At 42.2% G+C, this 26,050-nt stretch overlaps 1 pseudogene; it reads right to left on the bottom strand.

Annotated features, from left to right (window-relative positions):
* Positions 1 to 445: 445 nt before the first annotated feature.
* Positions 446 to 24,103, bottom strand: LOC143483337 (polymeric immunoglobulin receptor-like; annotated as a pseudogene).
* Between the last annotated feature and the right edge of the window lie 1,947 nt (positions 24,104 to 26,050).

Below are 26,050 nucleotides of genomic sequence, written 5' to 3'. Positions count from 1 at the left end.
TTTTAGGTGTTTTGTGGTAGATCAGACTAAATACTTAAATTCTAAATAGCCTATAGAAGCTGACTTTTTCTGATTAAAAAATGCTTGTATTCTTATTGAGTAATAATGTATTTCTTTTAACATTTTTAAATCATAGACCATAAAGTGAATCGAGGATTTGCCTTAACATGAAAAAACAAGATCCCTGTATTGTGTGTGTGTGTGTGTGTGTGTGTGTGTGTGTGTGTGATGTTATTCTGTAAGTGTTCATATCAGTGTAATGAGGATCACTGCTAGTATGTTTATTTCTATATTAATCATGTTGGAGACGCATGAATCACTGTAATCACATCCCCGTATCCCTATATGTGATGACATTATGACATTATTGTTGAAAATAAGTCAGTGTAATAGTGAACATGGCTGGTGTAGTAATAGTTATCAAACATCACAGAAAAAAATCATATTACCTGGCTACATAAATTAGATCAATAATACTGATGGTACCTGTAGTGGTCTGTGGAGTCGTCTTTCTGATGCTGGTTTTCTTGTTAAAAAGATTCTCCGACGGTGTCACTGCAGAACACCAACAGTAAATTAGAGTAAAACCCACATGTGATACTGAGCTGTGAGAAGATTCATGAGGTCTTTAAAGCTCCGTGAGAAAGTGAAGTTTGTAAGATTGTTCCCATTGTAAGATCAGTATGTGTTGGTGTAAAGGAATGGTCTTTCTCATGCTGGTTCTCACTGTCAGTTGTCTCTATCAGTATGAGGAAAGATTAAGCAGATTGATGCATGAACTCTCAAATAAACACAATAATATCAAACACTGTGTGATTATGGTCACAACACTACCTGTTCTGGTACCTGGAGTAGTGTGTGGATTGACATTTCTGATGCTGGATTTCTTATTGTCAGGTGTCATTTTCACAGCTGTTATCACTATGAGGAAAGAATGAACAACTTAACCTTTCAAACACATTCTGGTATCAGTGAGAACATTTCAGTAAGAAGAGAACATTTTTCAGTAGGATGAGCTTTGTTTGCTACCTCTGTTCTCCATATTCCACACAGTCTCAATGTTTAAAACTCGATTAAAGACTCATCTGTTTAGTTTGGCCTTTGATTAATCTGTTACATATTTACTACATCTCGTATCTTTTCTCCGAGGTTCACCTGGAGAGTAACATTGCAGTCGGAGCCTACAATACCAGCATCGCTGCTCCGACACGGAATAAAGGCCTGGCGTTCATCAACAGACATTTACAGTGACAATATCATAACCCAGAACTTTCATTTTTACCTTTACTTAGTCTGATTGTGTGATTTGTGTGTGACTTGTGTATTTGTCTGTATTTTGTGTAATCTGTGTGTTAACGGGCCGCCCAATGGAGGATGGGTTCCCTTTTGAGTCTTGGTTCTCCCGAGGTTTCTTCCTATTCCCCACTATCTTAGGGAGTTTTTCCTCGCCACTGTCGCCCTTGGCTTGCTCATTAGGGTTCTGGACCCGTAGTATTGTTAACCTTTTAAATCCTGTAAGGCGCTTTGTGACAACGTGTGTTGTGAAAAGCGCTATACAAATAAACTTTGATTGATTGATTGATTGATATTGAGAATGCTGCATTCAGGACACAACAGAGACCAAATATGAAATACCAAAACTGACTAGGACCAAATCTAGTATCACACCACAGAGACAGGATTGTTAATTCTGTCTATACTCAGTGCTGTCATGTTTTAAAATAATAATTTCACCATTTACATAATTCATTAAGACGCAAAGGTACATGCAAACATACCTGTGTATGCATCATTGACTGTGAGGTAAACAGGAACCTGTACATCTCCAACAGAGCACCAGTACCAGCCAGCATCACTCTTCTTCAGTCCAGTCATTATCACCTTGAAGAATGTTTTCTCATCATCACTGATCAGCACTGCTGAATTCTGGGATGTGTAAGTCCTCTCCACTGTGTAGCAGCTCCAGTCTGTAGATCTGCACCACTGCTTCTGTTTATTCTGATATGCAGCACTGTAGAGACACTGGACACTGACGCTGCTCCCCTCCTCTCCACTCACTCTGCTCCCCAACACAGACACCACAGGAGCTGAACAAACACATATAAATACAGCAGTGTAAACATGACCTCCATCATAAGAAACATCTGATAGAAACCTTACAAATAGTCAGCAAGTCTATATCTAATACAGAGAGATTTCTTACCTGCACTAACTGTCACATACAAATAATCCTTATCATCATAGTTACCACCAATTTCAGCAGCACACCAGTACCATCCAGAGTGATCAGTGTTCAGTCTGTTCAGTTCCACAGTGAACATATTGTGGGATGGATGATCAATAACTGATGTGCTTCCATGTGTGTTGCCATAAGTTACTATGGTGCAAGAGGACCAATAGTATCCATGACACCAGAATTTGTTGTTTGATTTATAGGATTCATCATAAAAACATGGAATAGTGACAGAATCTCCACTTTTTACAGCAACGTGCTTCAGCGTCCTCATGCACTCGGAGTCTGCGGATACACACACACACACACACACACACACACACACACACACACACACACACACACACACACACACACACACACACACACAGCTTTACTAAGATCACTGTCTGTACTCTCAGTACTGAACAGGTAGGATTTATGTCCAATGTTAAAGTGAAGATCAGTTCAGAGTTGTTTGGAGCCACACTGCACTCTGAAATAGGTCAGCTAATAAAGGACCAGTTACACCCATGAAACTGAAGACCACACAGGTGGTTCATAGGAGTGAACCAGCACTGATCTTACCTGAGATACAGAGGAGAAACACAAAGAGAACGACAGAATCCATGAGAGAGTAACAGCACATGTAACAGTTTCTGCAGGGCACAAATGACAAACACACTTCCTGCATCAGACACTTGGTCTGAGTCATGTTCTTTTTTTTCTCACATTCTTTCCTCTGTATATAGTGTATGTATATGTATGTGTGTTTGTATGTAAACACACACACACATTTACATATATTAGTGGCCTGCTGAAAGTCATTTTGCAGGGCTCTGGCACTGCTCCTCCTGTTCCTCCATACATAAGGGAGGAGTTAGTGGTCCTGCTGCTGGGTTGTTGCCCTCCTACGGCCCCCTCCATGTCTCCTGGTATCTGCTCCATGCTCTGGACACTGTGCTGACAGACACAGCAAATCTTTTTGCCACAGCTCGCATTGATGTGCCACCCTGTATGAGCTGCACTACCTGAGCAATTTTGTGAGTTGTAGACACTGCATCATGCTACCTTTATGGTGAGAGAACTGACAAAAAACATCAACCAGAAAGGATGAGAACAGAGAAAATGTCTGTGGTCACCACCTGCAGAACCTCCTTTATAGGGGGTGTCTTGTTAATTGCCTCTCATTTCTACCTGTTGTCTGTTCCATTTACACAACAGCAGGTGAAATGGATTCACGATCAGTGTTGCTTCCTAACATTTTAAGGGAACAAACCAATACATGCATGCACATTCACCCCTTTCATTTCAAATATAATTTTTCAGGCAAAGTGGTAAATTGTGACTCAGTGGTGAAAAAGTGAAAGCACAAGAGATTATCTTTCTCAAAGAAGCACCACACAATCACCATACCCAGAATGCTAATTTGACTCACACATGTGGTTCATTAGTCAGTACTGTAAATACTTTGTTAATCTCATTCTGTGCTAAGCACATGGTTGTTTGGATTATTGGGTCGTACATATATTGTACATAACAATTTATTGGGCCATAAAACTTCACTTTCAACATGGTTATAGCTGGACTTTTATCTATGAATGCATAACGCATGCATGTTTCAATCAGTACTGGAAGAACTGGGAGTATCAGTACAGGTTCAGCTCATCAGTCTTTCACAGCAGGTGTGTGTTACTCCTCTCTCCTCCTCTCAGTACTGGCCGTGTCATTCACTTCCTCTAATGTAGGAGACGACTCTTTAATGTGCACTCACACCTCTTCTGCAATGTCCAACATCACCATGTGTGATGTGACCGAGGAAATGCACAACTGTAAGAAAGTGAAGCGCGCGTCTTTGACCACAAATAACGTCACCGATTCTTGTCCTTCTATTTGCGGTTTCAAAAAAGTTTTGAAAAGTTTTAATTTTTTATATTGTTTTTTCATTACTTAATTTTCTTCATTATTTTTCACTTACTGGGAAAAGTGTTGCATACAGAAGTGATAGAGCGACAGCTAAGCTGGTTTCTTCAGACCAGCGTGATCACCAGCTGGGAGGAGATGCATCAGTTCTCCTCGCTGACATGTATTACAAAAACGAGTCACCAGATGGCGCCAGATCTCCATGAAGCTTCATTCTGGCACGCTGCACTCCAGACATTCTGGACAATATACTTATTGACAGTATTACTTACCTCCATTCTCACCTCTCACGATGAAAGGTGAACATCTAGATGAATAAAAACAATGATCCACAATGATAGCGTTGTGTTACCGGAGCTCTGCCGGAGCGGAGCTCGGAGCGGTCGTTTTCTGCATGGTCCTAGGACTAGATTCGTCGCTATTTAGATATTAGTTTTTTAACCCTTAAAAAGTGGGGGGACATGGCTTCGTCACTATTTAAATATTTCGTTTTAACTGTAAAAATTGGGGGGGGACCAAAACTGGCTTTTGAAAAACAAAAATTACGTCCGTGATCTGAATAGTATGAAACAGGAGCGAGGCTAGGGTAATTTTAAATATTATATTATGCAAAAAACTTGCTCTGCACCTGTGAGCACTGGGGGCTCTGTGAGCACTGGGGGCTGGGCACCCCTAAAGACCAGATCCTAAAATCGCCCCTGGTATGAAATATGGAGATATAATTATCCCAAAATAGTTTGTATCATCATTTTAAATATTAAAAATTAAGTAAAGTAAGATGCCATACAATTAATTTATTCAGTACATTTAAACTATGATATTTATATGGGAGGTATGTTACTTTGGTAAGACCAATGATTTGTTATCCAGACAGGAAATCGTTACTGTGAGGGCTGGTTCGCAATGCCAGCCGGCTGCCACCAGAGGGAGGCCATGGGCTTGGTATCTAATCAGTGTTAGTTCGTCTGATCCCCCACATGGGGGCGCCCTATACAACAGTTTAACAAAGGCTCCTCTATATTACGTGTTGGTGTTTGTAACATGCCCTAAGCTTTCTGGTAACTGGGTAGTTTGACATTTTCCTGTGGTGTTTCTCATCTGTTCTGTGAGGGACTGTTGTCCTTTGTCTGCTGTCTCATCGAGTGTAAATTGTTGAGGGGGGGGGGGGGTGGCGAGTGTAAATTGTTGACGGTTGGGGGGGGGGGGTTTGGGGGTTGGTTGCGAGTGTAAATTGTTAACGGGGGGATGTAAAATGTTATTAAGTATTATATCGCGATCAATCGATCGCCAGTGGTTGGCGAACTAGTAACTCATTGAATCATAGATGTAGATCAGAGATTAATAAACTAGATTTATTTTCAGCGTGAGAAATCGGATGTAGGCCTATGGCGTGTGAGCGTGTGATGACAGTCAAATGCGTGTGTCTCACGCTCATTGCGTGAGAGTTGGCAACCCTGCTGTAATGATGGCTAAGTGGCTAATGTAAACTATACAAATCTATCTGGGTGTGTTTTCAGGTGGCCTATGAACTTTTATGTGGTGTTTCAGTGTCTTTAATTTGTTTCCCACATTCTTCACACATTGCTCTTTTGGTTTTGTTCAACAACCAAGCGATGTTGTGATACATCACGAGAAAAGGGAGCTGTGTCCTAAATTACTGAAACAAATAAAGTATTTTTTCTGTAACTCACACACAGCGCCTGAATAACGGACTGACTCTTATTGTTCGGTTATTTTGGTAGAGTCGAGTCGAGTGTCATTATGGAAGAGTTTCAAGTCAGTCTGAAGTGTTTTTGTAGGTGACTTAAGCCCAACTTCTAATCACTCACTCGAGTGCCCATCACTGGTCTCCAGCTCCATTCCTCCCCCCACATCTCCTCCATCACTCCCCACACTTTACACACTTTCTACATCTTACAGGATTCCCTCACTTTCACAGTGTAGCAGGTAGAGCTGTGTGTGACCCTTCACCCCAACTCTTTCATTTTAAATCCTGTCTCTCTTTTGATCCCCCCCCCTCTTCTCCCTTCATCTACATCTGGGTCCATCGGGAGGTCGTATCCTCCTAGAGTATCCAGCAGGGGTTCAGTCTGTCTGGGTGCTTCACCCCTGATTATACTGCCAGTCCTGCTGTCCTGGTATAATTACAGTATGCAGTGATAGAAAATCAAAGGCTTCATCCTTTTTAAAGCATAAAAACACCACAAAGCAAAGGGAAAGTTCTGAATGTTCATTCCTTCATATCACGTTTAATATTGATTTTAATAAAATCTGTAGTTACTGGAGCACATTCTACACATTTGTAAATTTCCACAAAATGCAAACGTGTATTTTAGGCATGACTCTTACATCTAACATCAGGACAATGTGTGAACATTTAAAATAATGGTAAACAACATGTTAAAACACGAGTTATACAAACATAATAAGACGTGTTAAGATATCAGAGCAGCTCTATATATGAACATAAGATGAACTTTAAGAACTGGTAGTGGACTCCCGCAGGGCCAAACACTCTTCTCCTGTACCAGTGAACATCCAGGGAATGGACATTGAGATGGTGAGGTCCTACAAGTACCTGGGTGTTCATCTCAACAACAAGCTGGACTGGACTGACAACACAGCTGCAATCTACCAGAAAGGTTAGAGCAGACTACATCTCCTGGGGAGACTCAGGTCCTTTGGAGTGGAGTGCGCGCTCCTGTGGTGGCATCAGCCATCTTTTATGGAGTGGTCTGCTGGGGCAGCATCTCCACTGCTGACAGGAAGAGACTGAACAAAATCATCAAGAAGTCCAGCTCTGTCCTGGGGGGCCATCTTGACCCGGTGGAGGTGGTGGGAGACAGGAGGACCAGGACCAAATTCAAGCACATGTTGAAGAACCTGTCCCACCTCATGCACCACTCCCTGTCAGCACTGAGCAGCTCCTTCAGCGCCCGGCTGCTGCACCCGCGCTGTGTGAAGGAGCGATACCGCAGGTCCTTCCTTCCACACGCCGTCAGACTGTACAACAGCCACCGCTCTCCATAGCTCACCTGTACTGTATAACAGCCACTGCTCTCCATAGCTCATCTGTACTGTACAACAAACCGCTCACTGTACTTTACAGCTCTTACTGTTCTACCATGTGCAATATTTAAATCTACCATGTGCAATATTTAATATACCATGTGCAATAACTATAACTGTTTAGAACTACATACATTGCATATATATTTATTATTATTGTAACATCTGGCTCCGCCCTCCACACCAGTCCGGTGTTGTCCTCCTTAGCTCCACCTTGTTTCCCGGTTTTCGTAGTCCCCGTTTGCTTACCACGCCCCCTCCTTAGCGGTCCACCTGTCCCTTGTTTCACCCTCCCCTGTGTATGTGTATTTAGTTCCCTCTGCCCGGACTACCAGCGCTGGTCATCCCTGTGAGTGTTCTCTCCCTATGTCTTGGTCTCCCATGTTGTTGCTTGTTCGCTAGTTTCTTGCATTTCTATTTCTGGTTGTGGTTACGGGTATTAGTTAATCTCTGTTTGTAATCTGCCGTGTGTTTAGTTTTCTGCTCCTTTCGTTTGTTGTTTCATATGTCAATAATTTTCCTGTTTAGCCTCGCTGTCGGTTGTTTTCTGTTTAGCCCCCGTTTCTAGTTTCTCCTTTGTTCTAGTTTTCTGTTTGGAGTCGTAGTGTAGTGTTGTCCCATGTATGCTTGTTTGTATGCATTGTGTTTCGTGAACTTCATTGTTAGCCTCTTAACCTATTGTTGTGTTTCGTAAACTTTATTTTTTGCCTGTTAACCTGTTATCAGGCTTCGTGAACTTCAGTGTTAGACTAACAAACAGGTCACTAGACTATGTCGTGCCTATGTTTTTGCCTTTGTGTCTCGTTAGCTGTAGTCATTGGCTGGTGTCCAGTTTGTGTATGTTTATGCCTTTGAGTTTTGTTATAGTAGTTGATCACCTGTGTATTCGGTTGTGTGTACTTGTCTTCTGTGGCCGTGATCCCAGTCCCTTAAGTTCTCTAAAGCCTTGTCTAGTTGTGTTGTCTTATTAAATCTCTTCATTCTGCACTTGCGTCACTCTTGCCTATTCCAAACGTAACAATTATATGATTCTGGGACTCTAATGTGTCTCTAATCTGTGTCCATTTGTGTGAGTCCCTATTAAAATGTTGGAGACTCCTGGAACCTCTGAGAGAGGAGGGATGTCTGTGTAGCCTCACTCTGACTCTGGAATTTCAAATTCCATTGCAAGTAATTGACAACAGCATCAGCAATGATTGTAGTTTCCAGAATACGACTACCACTCCACTACAATCAGGTAATATTAGATATTTATGCATACATATCTCTGCTAGACTTTTAGACTTAGTGCAGTTAAATCATATCCCTCTATTAAAAACAATAGAAGATGATCTCACACATTGGAACGCTTTACCTATATCGCTCATGGGGAAAGTCGATACCATTAAAATACCATTTCAAAATGCTTGACAGCCTGGTGGGAATTTCTAAAATTAACTCAGTCCCCACTTATCCTATACAAACTAACACCCATTTGGAACAATCCAGACATTTGTCAGAATAAGAAAGTGAAACTACATTTTAGGGGTGTATTCAATTAAGGATTTTCATAGTCGAATCTGATTCGTCAGCTTTTCCCTTTAGTCGACTAAAATATAAAAAAATCGCAAAACAGCAAAAAAATATATGTAAAGGTTCAAGTAACGGGGTTTAAAAGCAAACAACAACAAAAAATGTTTATATGTGTAACCCTTTCCTAAGGCGCCGAATAGATGTAAACATCTTTAGGTAGGGTACATCACAAATAAACATGAGATTAACGATATAGCGGTGCCTCCATTAATGTAATACTAACTGGTTATCTGGAGTATTCTCCCAAATTTATTTACCTGTTTCAAGTGAATGCTTGTTCGTTACGAAATCACGTTACGAACTTCCATTAATAATAAACCACATCAACACAATGCTCATTTATGTTAAACACACTCAATGAATTTACTGTGACGGTAACTAACACAATACATTTATCTCAGACACTCTTAACGCGAAGTTTCGGTCAGACAAAAACACAGTAATGAAGTAGGTTCGTAACACTTGTCACTTCAAAGTTCATCGGTGGGGCCCATGTCATTGGTGCACATTGATGACAATTTATATCCTCGATGACTGGCGGTGCGGCAATGAGTACTCACGTATCCCCAGTGTCTCGGTTCAATGGCTCGGCCGCGACGCAAACAGAAGGGCTGAATAGTTAACAACCCAACTGGCAGCTCCTTCTACAGTTAGCAACAGTCCAGCTTGTACTGTCCCATGATGAGTAGCTTCTCGATGAGGTCACGAGGCCGCTGTAGAGCTTCATCACAGGGACTCCACACGGTGCAACTGATGTAATAAGCTAGCTTACGGAGCTAAACCTTTCCCGTTACCTCGAGCGAACGCAGTCTCCGAGTTGAAACTCCACAGAAATGACCACAACACAGCTTGATGTCTGAATAATTCAGCTAAGATCTACAGTAGCCCTTTAAACAACTAACGGAGTTTAGACTTTGAAAAACTCAAAGGTAAACTGGATTACTTTGAAAAGCAGAACACCACTCGTCTCTCCTAGACTCACACTCTCTCTGAGGAAAAGTAAAACCCGTCATGGGATTCCCTCCCACTCTATTACCTGATAAGCCACTGACATGTCAATCACCCGTAGCATTACCTGAATGGTCAATTTTCCCGGGAATTCGCAGGAAATGCTTTTGATAAACTGGCGCGGCAAGACAGGACTATGGTACATGTAGTTTCTAACATCGTATCTGCATTTGTCATAGAAAACCATACAATAAAACAAAATAATAATGTTTAGAGGTACTACACTCCCCCCCACTACAAAACAGCATGACCCCATGCTAAGCTAACATCACTAGGAGAAACTCTTGTTAAACATTAATGACCCATCATAACTAAGTCACAATCACTGGGCATAGCAACGTCCCAGAACTATGTACACATTTCAAACATAATGCATGTCAGTTACACCACCAGGCATGGTAACTATTGAAATCAAAAAGAAAACCAGCCTCTTCCTGTTTTGGTAACCCAACACTACATTTGTTGACTGACACTACTGCCCTCCTACTAGGCTCTTCTAATGTGTCATAAGTCAAACGCTCAGTAGGCTTTCTGTTTCTCTCTGACCTTCTGAGGCTACCAGTTGTGTCCGTGTCAGCAATATGATGATCTGTGTCACTCTCATCCTGACGTGACTCTCCCACCCTCTCTGAGGAAAAACCTTTTGGCTCAGGCATAGCACTTAGAGAATCAGACACTAGGAGGGCATCTTCTTCCAGGGAAGATATAGAAGGTAGATCACCGGTAGCCTCTCTAGCACGTACTTCAGCTCTTGGGGAGATCTCAACATCCTCAGCAAAACATCCATAAGAGGACTCACTGTCTGACGAATACTGTGCAGATGGCTGATCATCATCTCTTGGAACAGGAATAGTTGATGGCATGAAGGCAGCCCCTGTATCTTTAACCTTCCTCCGTCTTAGAGCACGTCTTGCAGGTACAGAGCTAAAGTCAACATCAGGAGTCAGCCTAACTTCTTGTCCTAAAGGCAAAAGATGATTACGATGCATGATCTTTATAGGCCCCATCCCATCTACTGCTTTCAGACGGTATACTGGCAAATCAGGAAGTTTACTTTCCACTATGTAAGGACTTGGACCCCACCGGTCAGCAAGCTTCTGCTTCCCCTTAAGACCTAGATTTCGAATGAGCACTCTGTCCCCTGTGCCCAAGCAATGATATCTCACTTTCTGATCGTAACGCCGCTTGTTCCCTTGGTTCATTTTGTCAGCAGTAGCTTGTGCTAACTGATAGGCCCCTTCCAACTCCTTTTTCATACGGGACACGTACTTCAAGTATGAGGTGTGGGAATCTCCACCAGCTGAGCCGCCAAAACATATATCAATGGGAAGTTTAGCTTCACGCCCAAACACAAGATAATAAGGGGAGAAACCAGTTGCCTCATTGGGAGTACAGTTATAAGCATGCACCAAATGGGTGATGTGTCGACTCCAGTTAGACTTCTTCTCACTACCCAAAGTCCCCAAAATGTCCAGTAAGGTGCGATTGAATCTTTCTGGCTGAGGGTCACCTTGAGGGTGATACGGAGTTGTTCTGGATTTCTTTACTCCCAACATAGTCAGCATCTCATGAATTAATCTGCTATTGAAATCCCTCCCCTGGTCAGAGTGAATTCGGTTAGGCAGACCATAATGGATGAAATACTTCTACCACAGAGTTTTGGCTACAGATACAGCTTTCTGGTCTTTCGTAGGAAAAGCTTGCGCATATCGCGTGAAATGATCGGTTACCACTAGCACATTGCATATATTGTGAGAATCTGGTTCAATGGTGAGAAAATCAATACAGACAAGGTCCAGAGGTCCAGAACTACTCAGATGGGATAACGGGGCAGCCCTTTGAGGTAAGGTCTTTCTCTTTATGCACCTGTCACAAGTCTGACAATAGGCCTCCACCTCACGTTTCATGCGAGGCCAAAAAAATCTGTCTCGTACAAGGGCATAGGTCTTGTCAAACCCTAAATGACCACTGTCATCATGCAGAGACTTTAAAACACAGTTATGAAACTGCTTGGGCAGCACGAGCTGTCGTCTGGTTCTCTGGTCGGACAGCATAATTGTGCAGTACAACAGACCCTTCTCAAGAGACAATTTATCCCAGTCTTTCTTCAGGACACGAAGGCCTGGATGTTTAGCCTGGATGCTCCATGCACTTTTTCCCTCATTGAAAGCTAACCAGACTTCCCCAATACAAGAGTCACTCTTTTGAGCATTTTGAATGTCATCAGCCTTTAAGATAGTTAGCTGTTCAGCTCCCACTAGGGTACTACCAAAATAAGCCGTAGGCACAACAGACACATGGGCTCCCATACAATTCACAAGACAACTAGAAAAGTTTTGTCCAGTGTTCAGGGTCACTCCCTGGCACAAGGCTCGAACTCCGGGAGCTGAGATCTCCTGCCATTCATCATCAGAGCATAGACTTGCATGAGGGCGTCGGGACAGAGAGTCGGCATCTATGTTGGCTCTCCCTGGTCTGTATTTCAGGCTGAAAGTGTACGTGGACAACGCAGACAGCCACCGGTGCCCTGTAACATCAAGCTTGGCTGAGGTCAATATATAGGTCAAAGGGTTGTTGTCCGTTACAACCTTGAAAGGAACACCATAAAGGTAATCATGTAGTTTGTCTACTACAGCCCATTTCAAAGCTAAAAACTCAAGCTTATGAGCTGGGTAGTTTCTCTCAGAAGGAGAAAGACTTCTGCTAATGAATGCTACTGGACGCAGTTGGTTATCCTGCTCCTGATACAGAACACCCCCCAAGCAAACCAGGCTTGCGTCCACATGCAAGACATAAGGTTTCTGAGTATCAGCAAAAGCTAACACTGGAGCTTGAGTCAACCTGGCTTTAAGCTTCTCAAAAGCAACATCACAGTCGCTGGTCCATCTAGAACCAAAAGGTTCAGAAGTCTTGTAGTATTCTTTGGTTTGAGAGGATTTTCTGTCTTTGCCTTTCTGACTGGATTGAGGAGAGTAACCTTGCAACAATTCATTAAGAGGACGACAGATTTTGGAAAAATCCTTCACAAAGCGTCTGTAGTACCCACAAAAACCCAGAAAAGATCTAAGTTCGGGTAGCTTCGGGCCATGACACCACAGCCTCTATCTTGGATGGATCAGTAGCTACTCCGTCTTGAGACACAATATGCCCTATGTAGGTAACAGAAGACCTCGCAAACTGACACTTATCCAAAGACAGTTTCAGACCTTCTGCCTTCAATCGATCAAGAACTTTGAGAAGTCTCTCCTCATGTTCCTTCACAGTTTTCCCAAACACAATAAGGTCATCGAGGTACACCAAGACTTCAAGGAAGTTCATGTCTCCCACCGTCCTCTCCATGACTCTTTGGAACGTGGCTGGTGCTCCACAAATCCCCTGAGGCATCCGCTCAAATTGGTAAAAACCTAGTGGGCAAATGAAAGCAGTTTTTTCTTTGTCCGCTTCCCGCATAGGTATCTGACAGTACCCACTTCTCAAGTCCAAAACGGAGAACCACTTGCTCCCAGATAAGCTATGCAATGCATCCTCAACTCTAGGTACAGTGTACTGGTCCGGAACAGTTCTCTGGTTGAGGGTTCTGTAGTCCACACACATTCGGACTTTCCCTGATTTCTTGCGGACTACCACGATTGGGGACGCATATGGACTTTTTGAATCTGAAATTATCCCATTCTCTTGAAGTTGTTGTAGGTGCTTGCGCACATCCTCTATGTCAGCAGGGGCTAGGCGGCGAGAACGTTCTCTGAAAGGTTTTGAATCTGTCAGTCTGATCTCATGCATGGTGCTTGTGGAACAACCCACATCCCACTCGTGACAAGAGAACACTTCAGCTCTCTCCATCATCTTCTCGCAAAGATGCCTTTTAGCTTCCTCTGGCATTGGAGAATCCTCAAAATCAAAGGAATCAAAAGACAAGACAGAGTGCTTCTCTGACCCGGGAGCATTTACCTGTGGAACCATGGTGACAGGAAAGATATGTGCAAGGGGTGTCCCTCGTTTCAGAATGACAGGTTTGCTGGAAACATTTCTCACAGTGACCACTACGCGTCTATGGTCTATAACAGAGGCAGAGTGCACCTCAGGTCTCACTTGCACTCCTGACAACGGTTCTTCATAATGCTGATCCACCAATAGGAGTGAATCTTTAAGTTCTCCAGGGAACTTGGGTGTGCCAATCACTCTAAGGACTTGGTTTGGGTTCACAGCAATAGGCTTATGGTGAACAAACCAGACAGTTCCCTTCTGACTTGTGTCTTCAGGAGAGTTTGCATTCTCTTCCAAGGACTCAAAAGCTTTTCTGATCATGGGATGTATTGTGAGTGTGCTCAAAAACTGTTCGCCTCCTTGGGTTTTGCATGCATGTAACAGTTTCCTCATTATCTGAGTATTAGTTCCCACTAAAAGAGCTACATTAGACCCAGAGACAGGATCAGGGCACACTAAAGCTAATGTGTCTACTGTTTCCGTTACCCCTGCTATCCCTCCAGTAAACTCTAGCTTAATTGACAGATACCCATCATAAGGATATTTGTGGGAACTTAGACCCCAGATTTCTAGGTCCTCTACCGGTTCTATTGGCAAATGTGTCAGATGTGTGTCATAGAAGCTTCTGTACAAAATAGTAACTTGGGAACCACTATCTAGTAGTGCTCGAGCATAAATTCCCTCTACCTGAACTGGTATTTCCGAGGTAGGCCCCACTAAACCCTTAGGTATATGTGTGGTGCTTACTGGTGTAGGTGAGCATTTAGTGGAACGTGTTTCAACTGGAACCCTAAGCCATTCCTTCAAAGAGCTCCGTTGGAGTTTCCCTTCTTCCGGTGCAGGTCAATCAGCTTCCTGTTAACTTTCCTCAAATCTTCAGTAGCTCTGCATTCTCTTCTAGTGTGTCCATCTTCCCCACACTGATAGCAGAAGACCCCTGTGGACTTGGATCTAGATTTGCTTTGGTCGGATATTGCACCATCAAGCACTCCAGAGTGAAACACATCTGCCCTTTCTACTGACACACTCTGCGGCGCCTTCTCAGTGTTCTCATTCAGCAACTTCGCGACACAAGTGGTCAGTTCCTTCACCTCATTCTTTAAGCTTTCCAGCTCCGAAACCTTAGGTGGCTGGGAAACGATGGCAGTGGCAACTTCGGCTCTCACTCCTTCTCTATCTCTGATCCATTCTTCCTCCTCCCTAACTTCTCTTAGTAGTTGCGAAAAGAATGGAGGATCTCGTAACTTATGAGTGAGTCGAAACTTGAGAGCCACCATATCACTTGTAAGAGCACCCTTTACAAGCTGATCTATTCGAACTCGGTTCAGGTCTTCAGCTGCAATACCACCTTTAGACAGGGCCTGATGAAGAAGTTTATCCAGCCTGTATAAGAAAGCAGAGAGCTTTTCCCCTTTCTCCTGGTAAGTGTGTCTGAACCGGGCCATTAAGTCTGTTCCACTCTCTGTAGTACCAAAAGCAGTGTCTAAGGCAGCTAAATAGTCTGTGGCAGTAGCAGAAGGGTTGCTGACTTTTAGGAACCTAACAATATCAGCAGCTGGCCCTCTCAAACTTTCTACTAAGCATTGCTTCTTTACAGCTTCATTACATTGCCATTCACTAACCATTTGTGTAGCTTGCTCCATCCAAACATTGTAGTCTTCCTCACCTGGGGGAACAGGTCTGGCTCCTGAGAACAACCTTAATTTTCTGTAGCTAACCCCATCAGCAGATACCTGACCACACTTGTCTACTAGTTTGCCTATAGCATTCACTAGCTCTGCACTAAGGTCAGCGTACGCAACTTAGTGTAAAAGACGTCATCATCTGAGCTAGGACTACTAGCTACCAAACTGCTCACCAAGTGTACATCCCAAGGCCCTATTTCTCCTTCAATACCAACCTCAGGAGGTGTGTTGTGAGAGTCTAAAACAATATTACTCTCGACTAGTATGAACTCAGATTTTCCTGAGGTGTCTCTACGACGACCACGTTGCCTGGTACGCCCAAAAACTTTGACTGTTCCTAATACTTTTGCAATAACAACGTCTGATATTCCAATCTGAACTTTTCCCAGCACAATAGCATTGAAAGGCTGAATATCTTCTTGTTTACACCACTCTACAGCATGCCCAAGCTCCATAGTAACACAGTAAACATTCAACAATTAAATACAAAAAATTTGGTAAATGTACAGTTCTTAGGGAGATAAACTTACAGAAATCCCAGCGGTGCCTCCATTAATGTAACCCTTTCCTAAGGTGCCGAATAGATGTAAACATCTTTAGGTAGGGTACATCACAAATAAACATGAGATTAACAATATAGCGGTGCCTCCATTAATGTAATACTAACTGGTTATCTGGAGTATTCTCCCAAATTTATTTACCTGTTTCAAGTGAATGCTTGTTCATTACGAAATCACGTTACGAACTTCCATTAATAATAAACCACATCAACACAATGCTCATTTATGTTAAACACACTCAATGAATTTACTGTGACGGTAACTAACACAATACATTTATCTCAGACACTCTTAACGCGAAGTTTCGGTCAGACAAAAACACAGTAATGAAGTAGGTTCGTAACACTCGTCACTTCAAAGTTCATCGGTGGGGCCCATGTCGTTGGTGCACATTGATGACAATTTATATCCTCGATGACTGGCGGTGCGGCAATGAGTACTCACGTATCCCCAGTGTCTCGGTTCAATGGCTCGGCCGCGACGCAACCAGAAGGGCTGAATAGTTACCAACCCAACTGGCAGCTCCTTCTACAGTTAGCAACAGTCCAGCTTGTACTGTCCCACGACAGGGGCGGACTGGGGAGAAAAAGTGGCCCGGGAGTTCCTGACAGACTGGCCCACTATATCACTATATATATCTGTGTATATATACTGTGTATGTGTGTGTGTGTATATATATATATATATATATATATATATATATATATATATATATATATATATATATATATATATATGTGTGTGTGTGTGTGTGTGTGTGTGTGTGTGTGTGTGTGTGTGTGTATACTGTATGTGAATCTATACATGGCACGTAGTGTATATGACGGCATTTATTGTCATATGGACAATATTAATTCCAGCAATAATACGATTACAAAGCCACATAGTGGCTTTTAAATAGTCCATCATAAGACCACCAAACAAGTTGTTTTACGCAAAGTGCATCCTAAAGAACAAACTACAACTCTAACGTGGGTATTTCTTCCTCGTACCTATTTGTGGTGGTTAGTTTTAATCTAAGAATTTCAATAGCTTTAAAAAAAACAGTGCTCTGAAACCTTTAAGACCGCCACTTGCGTCCGTGTTAACCATGTTAAGGTAATTTGTACATGGTGCCTTAGACGTTGCAGAGGCGACAGCAGAACATTTTAAATAACATGTTATCTACAAATTAAACTGCTCGTAGTCCGGCCCGGAGTTTCTGGGACAAGTTGGTTTTTTTTCTGATCTCCGCTGCATACCGTCAGCCCGCATCAGCTGGCCCAGTCCGCGACCCGGTCCAACTCGTTCATGTGTTTACAGGCTCAGTCCGCGGCCGCGCAGGTTAGTCTGACTGGAGCGGGGGAGGTAATAACTACGGGCCGGGGCCGCAGTGCGCGGCAGTGGCTCCTCCACGGGCTGAGTTAGACCACCGGTGGCCAGCGGCCCACTAACCCATCGGCCCACCGGGGAAATCCCCGGTAGCAATGTATGCCAGTCCACCCCTGTCCCACGATGAGTAGCTTCTCGATGTAGTCACGAGGCCGCTGTAGAGCTTCAGCACAGGGACTCCACATGGTGCAACTGATGTAATAAGCTAGCTTACGGAGCTAAACCTTTCCCGTTACCTCGAGCGAACGCAGTCTCCGAGTTGAAACTCCACAGAAATGACCACAACACAGCTTGATGTCTGAATAATTCAGCTAAGATCTACAGTAGCCCTTTAAACAACTAACGGAGTTTAGACTTTGAAAAACTCAAAGGTAAACTGGATTACTTTGAAATGCAGAACACCACTCGTCTCTCCTAGACTCACACTCTCTCTGAGGAAAAGTAAAACCCGTCATGGGATTCCCTCCCACTCTATTACCTGATAAGCCACTGACATGTCAATCACCCATAGCATTACCTGAATGGTCAATTTTCCCGGGAATTCACAGGAAATGCTTTTGATAAACTGGCGCGGCAAGACAGGACTATGGTACATGTAGTTTCTAACATCGTATCTGCATTTGTCATAGAAAACCATACAATAAAACAAAATAATAATGTTTAGAGGTACTACATATGCCTACTTGCCGAGAGGCACCGCGACGAGACAAGATGACACGACCGAAAGGACAAACGGCTGAACTGTTCTTTTTTTTTTGCCTTACCCGTTTTAAATGGTATGCCATGTTGGTTGTTGTCGTGCGAAATGAAAGACGTTGATGACATAACTTGCACTTTGACATACTTTTGAAGTTTTTTAGTAGCCATTATAATCTCGGCAGATGCTGTGCGTATTCTGTAGCGTGTTCAGCTCTGCTCGTTTGGATTGTGCAAGTGCAGGGTGTGATTTATTAATGTGTAGTAAGGAAGATGCCTATTGTTAATGCGCAAACATCATTTTAAAATATTTATTAACACAAATTAGGATGATTTTATTTGACAAAAGGCTATATATAACGAAAACAAAGACATTTCATGTAACAACTAATGCTTAGCAGCATCCTTGGGCACCTCCATGCAGTTAGAATGGTACATTCGACTATGACGTTCATAGTCGACTAGGGGTTATAGTCGACTATAGTCGAATCAGCGACTATTGCAGGCACCCCTACTACATTTCACATCATGACATAATAAGGCAATAAAAAATGTTATTAAAGATGGAAACTGTTACGGTATGGCGGGCCCCCTACTGGTCACCTCCGTCTACAGCGGCAGTTGTGGTGTTGTTGTGGTTGTTGTGTTCGTCCCTCAGGTGGGAGGAGCCCGCGATCCGTTTCACCTGAGGGTCGTTTGTTTGTCTATATATGTCTTGTCTTTGTACCAGTTGACCGCTGGTCATTATATCCTTCATTTGGATCAAGTCACAGGTTTTTGGTTTGCGCACTTTTTCTATTAAACCATACATTTTCCTTGAGACTTGGCGTGATCGCTTCCTTTTTGTTTCGCTCACCCTGCCCGTCACAGAAACTTTGTCACATTTCAGGAATAAACAACAGTAGATTTCTTGAATATCAACAATTGAAATCCATCATTCAAGAGAGATTTAATCAACTGAATGTTTAAATCTTTGTACTCCTAAATTATTATAAAAAATGTATAAATTATTGTTAAAATTTGATGACTCAAATCACCCTTCCGATAGCCAAATGGGAACGAGGCCTTTTTAACAATGCAGTAGAGCTGGGCGATATGGCCCCCCAAAAAAATCTTCGATAATGTAACGTGGCTCGCGCCACGGAGCGAGGAGACGGATACAAATGCTGAGATGAGCGAGATTTTATAAAGGACATACCGTATGCAGAGTCGTTGTAACAAGCAGGGGAGAGGGGGGTGTAGCCCTACGTGACAGATAAATTTTTTTTTTATCCGATTTTCGATTTTAATAGATTTTTTTTTCCTCTACTAAAAAACTACAGATGATAAAGGAATGGTTAAAAAAGTTTTAATTTATTTTTCACTTAAGTTTCCCCTTTGGGGTTAAAGTGCAACCAGAAACAAGCAAAAAACAATTGTAAACAAATGAGAACATCCAGTAACTTTTAGAAGGCTTTCTCCAACATAGTTTAAGCACTGACACAATGCACCCTCAAACTTAAAATAAAAAATAAACAAACACACCCTCAAAAAATAAATAGATATAAATAATTTGGTGCCCTTTTTAATAAAATGGAAAACGAATACAATTTAACAATTGTTGCATGTTGCGTACTGACAGTTACGCTGTCTACATTCTGATTAAGAACAGGGCTGCCCTCACTTTAGCCTAAATTCCAGCACTTTTCAAACCTAGAACACAATGCAACATAAATTTTTGTCAGGTAAATGTTCCTTCCCCTGTTTTTGAGGGGTGTTTCTTTATACTACCACATATCGTTTCGTAGTTGCTCTTTTCTTGGGCACAAGCTCCGCCGTCATGTTTATGTGTGTGTGTGTGTGTGTGTGTGTGTGTGTGTGTGTGTGTTGAGGGTGGATGGGTGGGAGGTGCTAAGCTCACTGAACTACGGGAGCCCACAGTGCAGTGTGGGTGGTGAAAATTAAAACTCAGAAAATCGATGTTCATAAAAAACACATAGTCCTTAACTGTAAATTCGAATTAATAGATAATATCGATTAATCGCCCAGCTCTACAATGCAGATCAAAACTTTTGGACAGATATATTTACAAATATCTTCAAAATAAGTAAAAGCTCCAAATTACAATTTATACAATACAAAGTCCTTCATTGAACACACTATACAGGACAAAGGATGTTCCAAATGGGCCTAGCACAGTCAAACATATGCACCCACTGTAGAGGCAATGTATATGGGATTGTAGGCCTGTTCAGGAATTCTGGCAGAAGATATGTGTAGAGTTGTCCACATGGTTTAAATGCTGCATCCTAACTTCCCCCAGACTGTGCATCTTAGGAGACATCAGTGAATTGGCTATGGAGGCAAACACATCACACATAGTTATCACTGCCCTATGCATCGCCAAGAAAACCATCCTCATGAATTGGAAAGCAAAAAAGAACCTGCATATTACTCATTACAAAAATTTATTACTCGATCACATCTGTCTGGAGAGAATGTCTGCTTCCTCTAAAGACCAGTTGGAGGAATTTAATTCTCTTTGGTTCCCACTGGTCAGTTCCATTAGCTAGTGGCGGTGGTTGGTTGGAGCTTCAGCTCCCAGGTGGCCTAGTTGGTGGCTGGGGCTCGACTCTGGGGGGACTGCTTGTGCCGGCGGCTTCCTGGGCTGGAGGGCCGGCCGGGGCTGCCAACCTGGGGTGTCTGTGTGTTTGCCCTGGTTGGCGGTTTGGGGGGGCTTGGGGGGGTGCTGCCTCTTGGCTTTGGGGTGTGGGGCCGGGGGGGTGCAGGGGGAGCAGGTCTTGGCCCTTAGCGGGGTGGCCGGCCTCTCCTGCGAGGCTGGTTGGCGGGACCCAAAAAAACAGCATCAGCAATGATAATGAAGATTTATTCATATAGCACATGTTCACATTCACTATAGTAAGTAGAACAAAAAAACATGACAGTGTTGAAATATATGAAGAACAGACTGTCAGAAAAGAGAACTGAGACCATTATCTCATGAAAATTATTAGTTTTATAATATTTTGTAGTCTGTCCAGGGTGACTAGACACAGAAAAGGATTACAATAGCAAAAACAGGAGCTTTTCTTAATACAACAATAATATTCGACTTAATATGAAGGGATAAAGTTTAGTTGTCTACAAGGCACTGTAGTTAGACCAGGAATAAACAGCTGAAGGTGCTTGAAGATGCATTTCATGGTACACACTTGGTACAAAAAATTTAATCTTGATTTAAGATGCCAACAGAATGGGCAACAATCTTATCACCACAAGATTATCACCAATCTTCAGCCACAAGAATCGTACATCAGTGGTTCAGTTGTGTGAAATGCAAAACTCCACGACATCTCTGAAACATAAAACAAATCATCAATAAATCACAATGGGCCGAACTGCTGAGACGTCCACAACGCATCACTTCCTGTGCACCTTATCTTGAGTAAAAACACAAAATGGCAGATTATTAAGATTCAGCCCTGTCAGTTATATTTGTTCAAGTCTTTTTTTGGACATGATGTGTTTATACATTTCAAAGACAAGGACAAGGCAGCAGGAGGAATTGGGATTGAACACACTCAGATGAAGCGCTTGGATGTCTGACACTCACTTTCCCTCAACAGCTATGAAGCTAATACAGATTTTTAAAATAAAGAATCAGAGTTTTGTAAAGAGTCAGACAACTACTAAAATGACAGAGCTTCCACCATCACTGTAATGTTTAATTACACACAACTCAGCATAGCCTGCAGTAACAAAGATTTGCCTCACAAGAACCTTCTCCATTCTCTTCAGGAAGTTCTCACATAATAATAATTTGGGTTTGTTGCACTCAACTGTTATTGTCAGACAGTCCAGTGTCTCTCGCGTTACAACCTAAAGAATCATGGGAATATGAATATTATGTTTTGCTTTAACCCCATCAGAACTCAGATCACAGCTGAACCATATCTGTTCCTGCACTGTTTATATCAGGGATGTTCAGTAATCTCAGTCATTACATAAATGTCTCCTATATGGAGAGCAGACAGGATTCAATCATGTGTTCCTCAAGGGACATTCACTTTTCCTCCACCTGCGTTATCACAGGTAGGACCCACAGCTTTATTATACCAAAACAACAACAAGAAACAACATAAGAAAGGGTGTGTATTTCCATCTATGTAATAAGATGCAAATAGAAAATAGAGGAAAAATATACACAATGTACAAATATTGAACTCTTTTGGGGAGACTGAAGAAATCTTTAGGTGAATTATACCAGGTTTCCTTCAGTACTTCTCAGAGTTCTTCTTTAGATTTTAGGTGTTTTGTGGTAAATCAGACTAAATACTTAAATTCTAAATAGCCCATAGAAGCTGACTTTTTCTGATTAAAAAATGCTTGTTTTAAAAATGTGTGTGAGTGTGTGTGTTTGTGTGTGTGGGTATCTGTGTGTGATGTTATACTGTAAGTGTTCATATCAGTGTAATGAGGATGACTGCTGGTATGTTTATTTCTGTATGAATCATGGTGGAGAGGTGAATCACTGTAATCACATCCCTGTATCCCCATGTGATGACATTTTTGTTGAAAATAAGTCAGTGTAATAGTGAACATGGCTGGTGTAGTAATAGTTATCAAACATAAAAAATCACATTACCTGGCTACATAAATTATAGATAAATAAATATTGATGGTACCTGGAGTGGTCTGTGGATTCGTCTTTCTGATGCTGGTTTTCTTGTTAATAAGATTCTCTGACTGTGTCACTGCAGAACACAAACAGTAAAACCCCACATGTGATACTGAGATGTGAGAAGATTCATGCGGTCTTTAAAGCTCCGTGAGAAAGTGAGGTTTGTAAGATTGTTCCCATTGTAAGATCAGTATGTGTTGGTGTACAGGAGTGGTCTCTCTGATGCAGGTTCTCACTGTCAGGTGTCTCTATCAGTATGAGGAAAGATTAAGCAGCTTGATGTATGAACTCTCAAATCAACACAGTAACATCAAACACCGTGTGATTATGGTCACAACATTATCTGTTCTGGTACCTGGAGTGGTGTGTGGATTGACATTTTTGATGCTGGATTTCTTATTGTCAGGTGTCATTTTCACAGATGTTATCACTATGAGGAAAGAATGAACAACTAAACCTTTCAGACACATTCTGGTATCAGTGAGAACATTTTAGTAAGATGAGAACATTTTTCAGTAAGATGAGCTTTGTTTGCTACCTCTGTTCTCCATATTGAGAATGCTGCATTCAGGACACAACAGAGACCAAACATGAAAGACCAAAACTGACTAGGACCAAATCTAGTATCACACCACAGACACAGGATTAGTTATTCTGTCTATACTCAGTGCTGTCATGTTCACAGCCAAATAATTTCACCATTTACATAATTCATTAAGACACAAAGGTACATGTAAACATACCTGTGAGTGCATCAGTGACTGTGAGGTGAACAGGAACCTGTACATCTCCAACAGAGCACCAGTACCAGCCAGCATCACTCTTCTTCAGTCCAGTCTGTAGATCTGCACCACTGCTTCTGTTTATTCTGATATGCAGCACTGTAGAGACACTGGACACTGACGCTGCTCCCCTCCTCTCCACTCACTCTGCTCCCCAACACAGACACCGCAGGAGCTGAACAAACACATATAAATACAGCAGTGTAAACATGTCCTCCATCATAAGACAAACTGTCAGCAAGTTTATATCTAATACCAAGGGATTTCTTACCTGCACTAACTGTCAGATACAAATAATCCTTATCATCCGGAATATATTTATCACCAATTTTAGCAGCACACCAGTACCATCCAGAGTGATCAGTGTTCAGTCTGTTCAGTTCCACAGTGAACATATTGTGGGATGGATGATCAATAACTGATGTGCGTCCATGTGTGTTTGTATAAGTTACTATGGTGCAAGAGGACCAATAGTATCCATGACACCAGAATTTGTTGTTTGATTTATAGGAGTCATCATAAAAACATGGAATAGTGACAGAATCTCCACTTTTTATAGCAACGTGCTTCAGCGTCCTCATGCACTCTGAGTCTGCAGATACACACACACACACACACACACACACACACTGCTTTACACAGATCACTGTCTGTATCTCAGAACTGAACAGGTAGGATTTATGTCCAATGTTAAAGTGAAGATCAGTTCAGAGATGTCTGGAGCCACACTGCACTCTGAAATAGGTCAGCTAATAAAGGACCAGTTACACCCATGAAACTGAAGACCACACAGGTGGTTCATAGGAGTGAACCAGCGCTGATCTTACCTGAGATGCAGAGGAGAAACACAAAGAGAACGACAGAATACATGAAAGAGTAACAGCACATGTTTCTGCAGGTCGCAAATGACTAACACACTTCCTGCATCGGGGGAGAGACACTTGGTCTGTGTCTTGTGTGTTTGTCTCACATTTTTGCATCTCTCTCTTCTGCTTATTCACTAATGAAGACACTCAAAATGATTAAAGACAATAAAGAACTATCTGAGAAGTCCTGACAACCCACCACACTGTTGCAACTGGAGGGAGCAGTGCTTCACGTTTAATTCTGTTCACATGTACTGCAAATGCTAAAGTACGTTTATCATATACTGCTCAAAATAAATTGAATTTGGAATTAGAAATTTGCATGCAAAACATGGGCAATCATTGTTTGTGCAGTACAACAAATCAGTGTGATATTTTGGAGTTTTATTTACTGAGAAAACTGTTGCACCCAGAGGTGATAGAGCAACACATAGCAACACCTTTTATAGTCGCTATGGCTGTGTGAGGAATATGTTTTGCCCCTTACACACACACACACACGTGCGCGCACACACATTACTTGTCTGTTGTCCGGTCACTGTGGGTTGTGGTTTCTAGATTCTCAAACGGTGTCACTGCAGAACACAGCACAAACAGCAGAACAGAAAAACACACGTGATACTGTGGTGCGCAAACAAAATGTCTAAAACTTCTTGAGGATCTAAAAGTCATGAAATGTTTTCTCATTGTGAGCAAATGAAATATTGTATGTTAAATGGTTGACAGTAACACCAAATACAGAATTCTGTAGTCATAGTTATGAACCTAAAAGAATAAACCCAAATATATTTTATTTTAATTTATACTTGATTGTCAGTTGTTGTATATGGAGTAGTCTCTAAGTGGCTCATGGTCTGTCAGGTGCTACACTCGGTATGAGAAAAGTATGAGAAAAGTAAGTCGTTGAGTGGTTGACCAGGTTTTTTCCACTGTTGTTAGAATTAAAATAAGTAATCTGATTTAAAAGTTATGAAAGGGCCTTTGAAACCCATTCTGGCATCAGTGAAAACATTTTCAGTAATTACAGTGGTTGTTGTCTGTTCTCCATAGAAGTGGACATTCCAGGTTCAGAAAGTAAAATTCCTCACCAATATTTTGCTCAGGCTTCTTGGGTTGTGTTGATTCCACTAATTGTACCTGGCTTGCACTAATTAGAAAATCCAGAAAGGTAGAGTAAAATCCTGGGAAGGAGTTTTACTTTCTGAACCTGGAATGTCCATCACTGGTTCTTCATACTGAGAATGCTGCATTCAGGACTCCACCACATGACATGTGATGGTGACGGAGGGGGATGTGAGTGCGGTGAAATTATTCATTCTCCACCAATAACAAACACAGTGGTGAGCAAAACACAAGAGAATAAGACTCTATTATTGGGCAACGCGGTGGCTTGGTGGTTAGCATGTTTGCCTCTCAGCACTGGGGTCTTGTGTTCAAGTCCCTATCTGCATGGAGTTTCCATGTTGCTCGTGTCTGCGTGGGTTTCCTCTGGGGTCTCTGGTTTCCTCCCACAGTCCAAAAACATGGAGGTTAGGTAAATTGGCATTCCCTGATTCCTTGACAAATTCTCCCTGAGTGTTTAACTGTGTCTCTCTGTTCAATAAGCTGTCTGAGTGTTTGTGCATGAATGTGTGTGTGTTTGTGTGCCCAGTGGTGGATGGT

This window comes from Brachyhypopomus gauderio, chromosome 19 (genome assembly GCF_052324685.1).
Source record: "Brachyhypopomus gauderio isolate BG-103 chromosome 19, BGAUD_0.2, whole genome shotgun sequence".
Classification (NCBI taxonomy): domain Eukaryota; kingdom Metazoa; phylum Chordata; class Actinopteri; order Gymnotiformes; family Hypopomidae; genus Brachyhypopomus; species Brachyhypopomus gauderio.
The sequence above is the reverse complement of the archived record's forward strand: the minus strand, read 5'-3'. Positions and strand labels throughout refer to the sequence as shown.